Source organism: Pongo abelii, chromosome 15 (genome assembly GCF_028885655.2).
Source record: "Pongo abelii isolate AG06213 chromosome 15, NHGRI_mPonAbe1-v2.0_pri, whole genome shotgun sequence".
Taxonomy (NCBI): domain Eukaryota; kingdom Metazoa; phylum Chordata; class Mammalia; order Primates; family Hominidae; genus Pongo; species Pongo abelii.
In genome coordinates, this window is record NC_072000.2 from 36,016,571 (window position 1) to 36,030,112 (window position 13,542).

General features: G+C 40.3%; 1 protein-coding gene and 1 long non-coding RNA gene across 8 annotated transcripts in view; one reads left to right on the forward strand and one right to left on the reverse strand.

The window, feature by feature from the left end:
• The window catches only part of AKAP6 (A-kinase anchoring protein 6), a 626,630-nt gene that overhangs the window by 158,329 nt on the left and 454,759 nt on the right, over positions 1-13,542 (forward strand). The gene's annotated exons all lie outside the window — the stretch shown is intronic.
• LOC134760069 (uncharacterized) overlaps positions 9,991-13,542 on the reverse strand; it is a 101,313-nt gene continuing 97,761 nt past the window's right edge. Inside the window, exons 3-4 of one of the 2 annotated variants that reach the window (XR_010136954.1) lie at positions 12,694-12,821; positions 9,991-10,238 (exon numbers count right to left, since the gene is read on the reverse strand). This is a non-coding gene — a long non-coding RNA (uncharacterized LOC134760069). Of the gene's footprint in view, positions 12,822-13,542 lie in introns of both variants that reach the window. The other variant, XR_010136955.1, reaches the window with a different exon arrangement.

The following is a 13,542-nucleotide window of genomic DNA, read 5'->3' on the forward strand; positions in this document are numbered from 1 at the left end:
ACCAGAGGGAGTAGAGGAAGGTTTCACAGAGGAGGTGTGTATTAGTCAGGGTTCTCTAGAGGGATAGGATGAATAGGACAGATGTACATATGAAAGGGAGTTTACTAAGGAGTATTGACTCACATGATCACAAGGTGAAGTCCCACAATAGGCTGTCTGCAAGCTGAGAGCAAGGAAGCCAGTCTGAGTCCCAAAACCTCAAGGGTCGGAAAGCCAATAGTGCAGCCTTCAGTCTGTGGCTGAAAGCCCAAAAGCCACTGGCAAATCACTGGTGTAAGTCCAAGAGTCCAAAAGCTGAAGAACTTGGAGTCCTATGTTCAAGGACAGGGAGCATCCAGCATGGGAGAAAGATGAAGGCCAGAAGACTCAGCAAGTCTGCTCTTTCCACTTTTTTTCTGCCTGCTTTATTCTAGCTATGCTGGCAGCTGATTAGATGGTGCCCACCCAAACTGAGGGTGGGTCTACCTCTCCTAGTCCACTGACTCAAGTGTTAATCTCCTTTGGCAGCACCCTCACAGACACACCCAGGAAGATACTTTGCATCCTTCAATCTAATCAAGTTGACAGTATTAACCATCACAAGGTGCCATCTGAGCTTCAACTAAAAAGGCAAATAGGTGGTTGCTAGGGAGAGAAGAGAGCAGTGGGCGTTCATTCCATGGTGAGGGAGTAACATTTGCCTAGGCAAGAAAGTAATGGAAGCAGATGCATTGTAAAGGAATTAGCTGGTTTCCCCCAGAAGACTGTAAGAAGGATGAAGTCAGGGGGCTGTGTCTGTCACTCAGTATCATATCTCATCTGAGTGGTAGGAGAGAGAACAGGAGAAGCAAGCGTGGAGTGGTAAGCTGCTTTACACTGGGGAGAGGATGTAGAGACAATGAATCTGGATTGCTTTTTGTAAAAGCTGAGCAGGAAAAGGAAGGAAGGAAGGAGAAAGAAGGCAGGTTTTGGGGGAAAATAAATTGATGTAAAAAATGAAATGGATTTGGAACAGTTCATTATAGTACTTTCTGGGATTGTTCTAGCTATTGATACAGAGAAGTTTCCATTGTAACCTCATATTACATTTTACCACAACCAGGACCCTTGGAAAATTTGATTGGCTTGTAGACTGTGGTTGCTGCTGATGGGCAGGGGCAGAGTAGTCTATCTGACTGTAGACTGGCAGCTGTAACCTCAGTGCTCCTCCTCAGTTCCCTACCCAATCTGTTGAAAGGGGGGTAGTGGTAGGAGGCAGTGGGATTATTTTGGTGAATATCTAAGTAATTTATCCCTTTGTCTAAGGTAAATTATAATTTTTTTGATCTTTCACACTGGAGGTATTTTTCAACCTTTTATTTATTTAGACCATATCCTCCCTCTCCACTCCAATACTACCCATTTCCTATCTTGGCGCTGCCCCCTGCCCCTACTGAAGTGTAGATATTTCAAGGAAAGGAGATATGATTTTTACTCCAAAGAAAAATCTTGAGAAGGATTTTTAAATTATTTCCCACAATTTATATTCTAGAAGTCCCAGTTAGGAAGACTACTTTTTTAGATGACAATTGACAACATAAACAGCAAATCATGACAGCCACATTGGGGTCCCTTTTCTAACTGGTAGATTTAGGTTGCCAGAGATGCTTTGATTCTGGAATCAGGCATGTAATTTATAAGAAAAGAGTTAATGATGAAATTATAGATAATAATAGAATCAGGGAATGGCTTAGAAATTAGCTAGAACCTAGACCAACCCCCTTACTTTACATAGAGGAAGCTGACACTCAAAGAGTCTAAGCTGTGTGCCCAAGTTAGCATATTGAAACAAGGTAGGTTCGCACTGAGTCCCCACCTGGACTCCCTCACTGTTCAACAGATGCTACAGATGACAGGACACAGTGCCATATTCTCTAATTGCTTCCAGGGTTTTCTGGAATCTCTCTAATCTCTCCAGTGATTTTCTGAGCTCCAGGATGGCAGTAACTGTGTCAAATGAGTCATGTCTGGACAATAAAGTTACTTTAATGATTAAGTCACAGGAGAAAAGGGAGAGAGATTCTCCAATTAGGAGTCTTCTGTAGCCTAGACTGCATTTCCACACTGTCTTTATGCTGGGTCTCTCCCTTTTGTACAGCATTGACAGGAACACTTGCCATCCAAGGTGTCTGATGTCTCGCCAGGACTTATTGACACCCCCAGGACCTGTCAAGCTTTCCTTTGGAACTGACCATATAATGTGTGCTTTGGGTGGTCATTTAATCCTCTTGATTACTGATCCCAATTCTTTCCTATCTGTATAACCTCCTCTGAACAGCTTCTCCCTGCAGCCCTGGCCCCCAGGGACCCCATTCTCTCCTGTACCATAATCTCCCATGGGTGCCACTCCTGGGCCACTTGTACCTAAGTCGACTGTCAGAACGGCCTCTGGGCCACCAGGCCATCCTCCTGGTCAGTCTTTCTCCTGTTATCTCAGCAGCCAGTCCAAACTTTGCCTCAAACCCCTCCCCATTATCTCACCTCCCCACTTCTCCTGGAGGAAGACCATGCCCCCTACTTCACTGAGCAGCTTTTGATCATCGAGTGAGAACATCTCAGCTTCCTGGCTGGCCCAGACTTGCTAACCACCATTTTTACCTACTATTTCCTTCTGCCTTAGGGGACGGTGTCCCTGTCCTGTTTGCAGTTAGTCCACCTCTCTCCCACTTCCTGGGTTCCTTGCCCACTGGTCAAACCCTTCTCTACTCCCTGTATCTTCAAACCTCTTTTTCTCTTTATTAGTCCTGTCCCTGAGGAGGTAAACCCTCTCGTGGTCTCTCCCACTAAAATAAACATATAAGCAAAACCGCACACATTAAACAGCAATCCATTGTTCCTACCCTCCCCCCACTACCATTTCCTTTCTTTCCTACCCTTTGTTGTTTGCACCCCCTCCATGAAGAGAGCCACCTGTGCTCAGGCACCATGCCATCATTCCCCTGTTCATCCTGTCGCTGCCCATTTGCAGTGACCTGATGCCTGATAGCCAGACTCCATTATTTTATTAGCTAACAAGTCCTCCTTCACTTAGAACACTACATTTGAACTGAGCTTCATGCTGAGGATTCCTGGGAGTTAATTCTTTGTGGGGCAGTCCCTCATGGGGTAAAAGTCTCCTCCAGATGGGTTCCCAGAGTGTGTGCAGATAGCCTGTCTCCTGCACCACCCAGTGGCTGGTAGTGACTGTGGGTGGGATGGGTTGTAGGGGAAGTCTGTGATCCTTGGCAGATACTCTCTGACTTCAGTCCAAGGTCTTTAGAATACCATTGTGAGAGTAAGACAATCTATCCTGAGAACCAAGCCCTCTAAGTTTTAGAATGTTGACTTTAACTGGCATTGCATATTTTATCGCTTGCTGTGCTTCTTTTCTAACTAGAGAGTGAAATCTTTCTCTCTTTATATGTGGATTTGAAAGTGCTCTGTGTGTGTGTGTCTGTGTCTGTGTGTGTATTGGGGAGTAGTGGTGGAAAGTGGTATGGTCATCAAAGCTGTAAAAAGCATTTTCATTTATTTTTAGTATGTTTAGCCCAAAATATTAATTATGAAAATTGAGGTGTTCAAATCTCAGACTTGTCCCCCTCAGAGAAAGACAGACTTATGCAAGGTCATAGCACAGCTCAGAGGAGGCTGGGGGGAAATAAGTTCCAGGTCATACTCCAGCGTGTTTTATAAATCAGCCGATATCCCTCTTCGTGAAGCTCTGGAATAGGTTCTTGAAAAGGGCCTGCATGGTAGTCAAACATGAGGGCATTATAAAATTCCTTGCTGCGGGCTGCTCCAATTCAGAGCATGAATTATTCAGAAGTTGTTTTGGAAGCCCTCCTGGGAACAGTGGTCTACTCCCCTGGACTGGCTCCCATGAATGAGAGAGTCCCATCTACTTCTTCAGACTTGGCAGCTGGGAATTTCTTTCTTGCTCCACTAAGTCAACAAAACAACAAAAAGCCTCCAAAACATAGATCAGTGTCGTCAGTTTGCCTCCTGGAGTCTTAACGCAGGGCTCAATAATTCATGCACTTCTACACCAGTGACTGAAAGCATGAGTTAAGAATATGAAGTGGTTAGAAGTGTGTGTGCTCATAGAATTAAGTGGATGTCAACTCCATCTCTTTGCTTTTTAAAAATTATTAATTGTTCAGGAGCTAAGTTTGTGAACATAAGCATTATCAAATATTATTTATTTTGAAAAAGATCAGATCTTTCTTTTCACCTAGAATTAAAGTGAATAGATTTTTCTTTTTCTTTGTTATTGTCAAAAGTTGACTACTGATTTCAATATCTATTTGTACATTTTTATTATATTTTAAACAGGAATGGATTGCCATCAACTGCATTTTTATAATTCATATTTTCTCTTCAGTGACTACATCACCATTAGTATCCTGCTTACTAAGCCTTCCCTTTTTTTCTACTTAATCCAGCCTATTTTCCTTCATAGACATGTGGAATGGGGACAGGGATTAATTCCCAGCTAGCTCACTGAGGTACGCACTGGGGCCTTTTTTGGATTTTCTTTCCAATCTGACTTTCCAAGCTGCTTAGCTACTTCAATCGTTACTACTTTTCTTCTCTGCTATTTACTACTAAAAATAGTCCAGCTTTAAATCTCTACCAACTCACAGTTTGGCCTATTATGAATGCCTCTGGAGACAGGAAACTCAGTGCCTCACAGACAACACATTTATCTTCAGGTAGTTTTGACTGCTAAAAAGCCCAAACTTCTTGTTTTCTAATTTTCTTCTATTGGTCCTGCCAGGGTCATACAAAACATGTTTAATCTTTTTTCTAGAAATTTGGAGGCCCTTCATCCTTCATTTCTTCCCTCCCTCTGTCTCTCTCTCTCTCTCTCATCTCCATTTCTGGTTAGCACTCTATTAATCCTCCTGATTGCTTTTCTCTGAGGAGGCAGGAGCTTAACACATGGTACCTAGAACTGAACATAATCCATTGCAGGTAAGGGAGGACTGTCATCCCGTTTCATCTTTATATGGCACCTTTAAGATCATATCAGCCTATTTCATTAATTCAGCAGTTATTTATTAATTGCATCTCAGGTGGTAGACATTGTATTGGGTGCTGGAAGTATGTATAAGTGTGATCACAGAACAAACGGATTACCAGAGTGAGAGACCAAAAATTGTTAACTGTAAAGTATGATGAGTATTAGTCTAGGAGAAGTGCAGAGTGATGTGGGCATACACAGTGCGAGGACATTTCCTAACTAGAGGGTTGGGGAAGGCCTCCCAAAGGAAGTGACTTTAAAGGAATTAGGCAGGAGATTAGGGGGATACTAGAGGTAGAGGTGGGGGAAGGAGGAACAGGTACCAACATACGCAAAGGCCTAGAGGTGAGAAAGGAACTGAATATAGTACAATCTGACTGAAGATTAGGCTGTGAATAGAGGGCAGAGATGAAGTTGGATAGGTAGGCAGTGCCCAAACCGTGGACCCCTTACAAGCTAATTATTCAACATGTGTTTGAGCACCTACTATGTACTAGGTGCTGTTATGGGCCCTGGAGTTTTGCTAGTTATCAAATAAGACCAAAATAAGACTAAATAATCCCTGCCCTCTTGGAACTTATAGTTTAGTGGATATTAAGAAGTAAAAAAAAAAAAAAAACCAAAAAACAAAAACATGCTGAATAAATGTGGACTTTAAGGACAGGGATAAGCCACTGAAAGTGTTAAGTGGGGGAGTGATGTAGTTAGAATCATACTCTTTAAAGTTAGGCATATAATTTCACCCAATGGAGACACTTTTGAGAATGAACGGGCTTTATTAATAATTATTCTGGGACAACAGGCATAAACTGGGCAAATCAGGAAAGATGGGCACTCTTCAAATGTGGTTAAAAACCAGAGGGAAGCAAGACTGGAGGCAGAGATTGGCCATTGCAGGGACCCAGATGAAAGATAGCCAGGACTGCTACCAAGATATGCAGTGAGGTGGAGGGAAGTGAATGGATCTGAGAAGCACTTAAAGGAAAGATCTGTTCACAGTAGGCAAGGGACAATTAATACAGTGTGGCACCAAAAAACCTCCTTCCAGACTGATAAAGACCCAGAAACCAGTAACTGTTAGACAAGGTCATTAGATCTGTTACAGGTTTCCTGTTGTCCATTATCTTGTCCACATCTCAATCAACTTAGTTAAAATCTTTGATGAAATTTAGATAGGTATACATATGGATTACATTTTCTAAACTGTTAATTTGGCAAACTTGTTAAAAACAAAGAAATAGGAGGAAGTTAGCCTGACACAACTTATTCACAGTGATCATCCTTTTGATCCTGGGTCACTGTTTTCTTCCAAGTGCTGGCTTGTGGTTAGTGCACAGTACATTTATTAAATTCATTTAAAGAATCTTTTCCTCAACAGGTGAGGGAGAAAACAATCCATTTTAAGCACTGAGTTTATTCCTTTAGCGGTTGGCTTGCTTCAAATATAAATAACAATTCTTTTCATTGTTCTCCATGATTTAAACAAAACAAAATGTGTAAGTTCCCTTTAAATCATAACCTCCTTGGGAGGCCGAGGTGGGTGGATCACCTGAGGTCAGGAGTTTGAGACCAGCCTGGCCAGCATGGTGAAACCACATCTCTACTAAAAATACAAAAATTAGCCGGGCATGTTGGCGGAAGCCTGTAATCCCAGCTACTCAGGAGGCTGAGGCAGGAGAATCGCTTGACCCCAGGAGGTGGAGGTTGCAGTGAGCTGAGACTGCGCCATTGCACTCCAGCCTGGGTGAAAAGAGCAAAACTCCATCTCAAAAACAAACAAAAATTATAACCTCCTAAAGCAGCTTAACATGGGGTCATTACATGACCATTATTTCTAAGTCAGTATGTTGTGTTCCACTTTGGCCATATGATGCTTGGCATTTGTAGGACAGGGTCAAAGGTTCTGAAACACCTGCCATCTGTGAAGAGGAGACTTGGTAAAAGACAGAAAGACTGTCGACAAATTAGCACAAACCAGAAACTGCTGTTGGAAAAGAAGCTTAGTGGTTTCCCTAACGGGAGTAGCATCACCTTCACACAGAAGGGAGAAGCTTTCTTGGTCCTTAGCCACCATCAGTTTGTGCCTTACAAAGACGGTGCTATTGAACTGATGGTGTTCTAGGTTCTTAAGAGGAATGCTTATAAAAATGGTTGCTGAATGTCAAGTGCTATTTAAATGCTTAATTACCAGAAGTGAACACAAATAATGAGGGAGTTTGATTCCCTACAAACCAGAACTGTTGTTCCTGATATGTGACCATTAGCAGAGCTCTGCAGTGTCTTTTATTGCACAGTTCTGAGGCTTAGCCGTTAACAACTTATTAATTGATCAGAGAAGAAACCAGTGGCTGTATTAGTGCTGGTGAAATGGAAGAAAGACTGAGCAACTTGCATAAGATAAATCTTTTACTACACTGTAAACAATGGAGTGGTGGTAAGTTCTCTTAAAGCTGAAAACATTACTGTTATGAAGGCTCTGAAAATGGAAAAAAATGAGAAAGTGATTAAAGATCTTTTTGGGGTTAGAATTTTTTAGTTTTGCTGGCATGAAAAGACTTGGGCAGATTTTAGTACTGGAGGGACCTGCCTTATTCGTTGTGTATTCCATTCATGATTGGTCTTTCCTTGTGTAAGAGGAAGAGGAGTGACTCATTATGACTCTTAGTTTTAATTTCAGTAGATTCCTGAAGGTGCAGAACTGAGTCAACAGATCATCCTTTTTAAACTCACTCTGGTTGATTTCTTTTGAGGGATGTTATTTGTTAGTTTAAATGGTAATACTGAGAGGTAGAGGAGTATATATTAAACTGTGGCAAGAGAACTTCAGAAACATGAAAATTAACTAAGTCTTAAAAATAAATTCTTGACTTGTTTTCTATGACTGATAAAACATCATAAGTAAGACATATGCACCATAACCCCAACCCCTAATGAATATACATGCATTTTATAGAGCTAGAACACACATATGTAAAAAGTCACCTTAAAATCTTTCTGAGAAAAGGATAGGTAAATACATAAAATGTACACATGAAGACTACTATTTGTTTTTGTTTAAGTTTTAACATGTTTGTATGTTTGGGAGGCCAAGGTAGGAGGATCACTTGAGGCCAAGAGTTCAAGACTAGCCTGGGCAACATAGTGAGACCTCCATCTCTACAAAACAAAAACAAAACAAAACAAAAAACCAAAAGAATTAGCTGGGCTTGGGGGTGCCCACCTGTAGTCCTAGCTACTCAGCAGGCTGAAGCTGGGGGATTGCTTGAGCCCAGAAGTTTGAGGCTGCAGAGTTATGATCATTGCACTCCAGCCTGGGTGACAGAGCAAGACGCTGTTTCTAAATAAAATAAAGTGATTCTATAAAAATTGGTGACATTGGTCTGCAATTGACACGGGGATGCAAAAATCACGGGGAGTTGAAATAGGTGAGGAAAGCTTCATGAAAAGGTGGGATTAACTGTTGTTTTTTGAAGAATGATCTCATAAGAGGAAGTTAGAAAGAGGCAGGGTACTTCAAATCCGTGGAGACTAGAAGGAACTAAGGTGTAGCTTGGAGTCAAAGATTCCGGGTGTAGTCGGGTGGTGTGGAAGCTCCTTAGGGAAGTCACTTACCTGATTTGAAGGGTGGTTTCCTCATCTGCAAGATATGCAGATTATTACTCTTTCACTCCTATTTCTCTTTCTCTCTCTACTTCTCTTTTCTTTCTTCTCTCCTTCTCCCTCTTCCTCCCTTCTCTCCTTCCTTCCTTTTCTTTTTTTTCCCTACACATATTTATAAGTACCTACTTTATTCCTTCATTGTACTGTGCCCTGGGGATATAGGATGCTCCTTCAAGGGTCAGGGCCTCACAGAGGAGATGAACAAATAAACTGCTGTACAGAAGGATGCACATGGTCCTGAGGAGGCTAGCTTGAGGAAGGAGTGGCTAACAGGTTGGGAACTGGGGAAGACTTGTTATGCAAATCAAAATTGTAACCACTTTGTAAATACTAAGTATTTATTAATGTAACATTTTTTTCTTTTACTTTTGATGCATTTTTTTTTTTTTTGTGGGCTTCTGTGACTCTTTGTAAAGGAGTTCTGAGTCACTAGTTAAGATTTTTTATAAAGAAATACACCATTAGCAGGCCGAGGAGGGGATGTTTTAGTTTAGTGAAACTTGGACCAGTGTCAATTTAATGGGTCAGATGTACTGTTTGTAATGGGTAAGAAGTACTAGTCATCCAAATCAAATGGCCATAACAATGAACTCTGAAAATAGTTATATATTTTTTAACAGAGTAAAGCTTCTTTATAGTAATATAATTCTTTAAGATCACTTTTTTTTTTTAATTTTTGGAAGCTAGAGACAAAGTAGAGGCACTGGCAAGATTTAGATTTTTGGAATCAAGCATTGAATTATTAATTGGCAAGAATTTTTCTGAAAGCATTAGGAGGAGGAATTAGGAACCCCACAAGCAAAATAACATTACCTTGGAAGAATGAATGGTGTATTCAGTTTTACTTCTACATCTTTTTGTTGCTCTGTGTGTGTGTGTGTGTGTGTGTGTATTCACATGTGCTTGTGTGTCTGAGAGAGAGAGGAGAGAGAAAGGAGAGAGAAAAAGAGAGAGAGCAAGCATTACGGGATTTGGGTAGTTTTGGAAACTTTCTTTTGAGAATACTGAGAATGATTGGGGGAAATTGAGTGAGTGGTTGAAGTGCTGTTGCTAATTGTTGCTTGTTTTAGGAAAAGATGATGTTAGACACAATCCTTGGTAGAAATTTTGAGAGAATTTTCAATGTTTCAGAGTCTGATGGTTCTAGCTCTTTATAATATAAATTTCATTTCAAAATGTATGGCTTTTTGGGGGGGGGGGTATAAGTGTAACTGCCTAAGGGATTCACCTTGCCTGCTGCCTACACAGAGCCGATTCATCAGGACAGGGGAACTGTAATAGAAAAAGAGTAATTCACACAGAGCCAGCTGTGCGGGAGACCAGAGTTTTATTATTACTCAAATCAGTCTCCCCGAGCATTTGGGGAGCAGAGTTTTTAAGGATAACTTGGTGGGTGGGGGAAGCCAGTGTTCCAGGAGAGCTGATTGGTCAGAGATGAAATCATAGGGAGTCAGAGCTGTCTTCTTGTGCTGAATCATTTCCTGGGTGGGGGTCCAGAAGATCAGATGAGCCAGTTTATTGATCTGGGTGGTGCCAGCTGATCCATCAAGTGCAGGGTCTGCAAAATATCTCAAGCACTGATCTTAGGAGCAGTTTAGGGAGGGTTGGAATCTTGTAGCCTCCAGCTGCATGACTCCTAAACCATAATTTTTAATCTTCTGGCTAATGTTAGTCCTACAAAGGCAATCTAGTCCCCAGGCAAGAAGGAGGTCTGCTTTGGGAAAGGGCTGTTACTGTCTTTGTTTAAACTGTAAACTAAGTTTCTCCCAAAGTTAGTTCAGCCTATGCCCAGGAATCAGCAAGGACAGCTTGGAGATTAGAAGCAAGATGCAGTCAGTTAAGTTAGATCTCTTTCACTGTCTGTTATAATTTTGCAAAGGCAGTTTCATAAGGTCATTTTTAGCACTTCTAGAAATAGACCAAGCATTAGCTAATTGTCAGTGAACTTCTCCTCACATGTAAAGTCTTTATAGGAAGAAAAACCCTTACTCCATAATTATAGAAGACAGATTTGAAATGTATGTAACCCATTTGGATTAAATACAACAGCTGATATACTTATCCCTGGTTAAAGATGAGCGATAGTGAAAACCCCTGGCATATGGAACAGAGGACAGACAGACTGCCATTGAGCAAAGTAAAAAGGCCCAGAGACAGCAACTTAAAACTTTGCATAAGGAATAGCATACTTCTTAGTCTGGTGTTCAGTTTAATTCAGAGACATATATTGAGGACCTAAAATGTGTTGGGACTATGCTGGGTATTGTGTATACAAAGACTGGGAGATAGTCATCAAGGAGCAGCTGGTGCAGTTGGGAAAAAACACATACGTAAGTATTAATCACAGCTCAACACGGTAAGTGCTACAATGCAATTGAGAGAGAGAGAGAGAGACAGAGAGACAGAGAATGAATATCAATCAGTTAACTTTGTCCAGGGAGTCATCCCAGAGGAGATGCTGCTGCTGTTAAAAATGATTAGACATTTGCCAGACAGAAAAATAATGAAAGACTCTTCCAGGCAAAGATAGAAGGATGACAAAGCCTTAGCCACAAAAAAGTCTATAAGGCATTAAGGGGATGTTGATTCATTCCATTTGGTTAGAACATAGGGTCAAATCAGTAGGAAAATGGAAGGCTGGAGTGGTAGATTGGAGCCAAGTTGTGAAGGGCGTACTTAAGGTATTTGGATGCTACCCTGTAGACAACCCGGAGCCTTCATAGTTTTATTCCTCCTTCCCCAACATTTTATCATGAACAGTTTTAAAGTACAGATTTTATTTTTAAATAAAATGGAAAGAATTCTACAATCAGTACTAGTATAACTACCATTAGATTGTACTATTAACATTTTGCTAAACTTGTTTAATCACCTATCTATCCCTTTATAATCCATCAATTCATTTTATTTTTTATACATTTCAAAACAGATTATACATTTCAGTTCATTCCTCTCTAAATACTTCAGCATGACTCTCATTAACTAGTGTTCATTGTTTGTTTAAGGTATTTGATATAAAAATTATAATCTTTGTAGGTTTTAAGATATGAAAATAAGATAATTTTGCATTTAAGAAACATCATAGTGTAGAGGATCAATTGGAAGAGTGAAACAAATTAGAAACCTATTTCATAAATCTAAATGAGAGGTGATAAGAATGTGATGAAAGCCTATAATAGGAATGAAACAGTACTAATCAATTCAAGAAATAATCTGGAAATGGAATCGGTGGATCAGTTATCACCCAAATGTGGGGAGGGAAGTAGTGGAGGCAAAGGCAGGGTTGAGAGAATAGAAAAAGTAAAAAATGAATTCAAGGTTTTCTAGGTTTGACGACTGGGTGTTTGATAATGGGACATATAATACAGAAGGGAAAAGAAGTATAGAAGTACACTACAACAGAAGATACTATGTGCAGTTTTGAACATGATAAGCTCAAAGTACCTGTAGGACATTTCAGGTACACATGTTCAGGTGTTGTTTGGAAGTACTCTCTGGAATTTTAGAGAAATATCAGGGCTGGGTTTGTAGATATGGAGTGTATCAGGCTAGGGAATTGAAGCTATCACTAAAGGAGAACATTTAGAGTAAGCAAAAAAAAAAAAAAAAAAAGTGGCTAAAGGAATTCTAAGGAAAGCCTATATTTAAGGAACCTGAAGAAAATGCTGTGTCAATTAGGGAGGCAGAGGGGATTATTCAAAAGGCAGGAAAGGGAATCGCCCCAGATGGAAAGATAGATAACATTTATTATTTGTCAGGTATGATAAGTAGTTTATATTCATGGGCTCATCGAATCCTTCCTCTTAACAACCCTATTTTATAGGTATGCAAATAAGGAAACTCAGGGAAAGAAAAATAATTTGCTGAAGGTCTTAAGATTAGTAAGTGAGTGGCAGAGCAGATTTTGAGCCAAAGTCATTCAGGCTTGCCTTAACATAGTGGCTAAGGAAAGGGAGTTTCCAGGAGAGAGTGGTCAGCAGGTCACAGTCATCCGTGATATGACTCTAACTTACCTTTCCAACTTTGTCTTCTTCACTTACTTAAGACTGGTCAATTTGAAATGCTCCATATTTTGTGCACAAGCTCAAACTGTACTAGGACTTCCAAAGTATTTTGTAGATCAGTAGTTCCATGAGATGCTCTGAAAAAAAGTGTCCTGTAGTCAAATGAGTTTGAGAAACGTTGCCAACTCTACTATCCTCTTGGAAATTTGCAAGTTAAATTAGCTCATCAAAGGTATTGGGAAGTCCTACAGTAAAAAACCTATTCTAACTTGTCTACCAAGTGTTTCCCAAAATTATTTGAATTTATTTGACCTTGGGGCACCCCCTACTCCCTTAGAAAATCTATAAACTTCCCCTCAGAACTAGGGTTCTGAAACACTTCAACGAAAATTAGTTTTTACTTTTCCTTAGTTGCTTTTAAGTGAGATATAATAAGCTTTATCTGTGTCTTATTCGTGATGGCCATAGAACACATTCTCCCCTGCAATATCATTATTTGTGCCCTGTAGTAGCCCTCCTGTGGCCCCAGGAAAATGGAGTCTACATCTGTTTCATTTTGGGTTCTTACATAGGACCTATTGCAGTGCCTTTCATATAATAAATGTTTGGTCAGTGTCTATTGAATAAATAAGCAAAATGGATAAAACAGAGAAAATTAGTACTTATTCTTTTAAATAAAACTAAGTTCTCTATTAAAACCAGATAAAAGAACTGTTTCAAAATGTGGATGTAAAGTTATACTCAAACCAGGCTTTCATTTGAGAATAAGAAGGGTATATGTTTGCAGTTTTTTTCTTTTTTTGACAGAGTATCACTCTGTTGCCCAGGCTGGAGTGCAGTGGCGCGATCTCGGCTCAC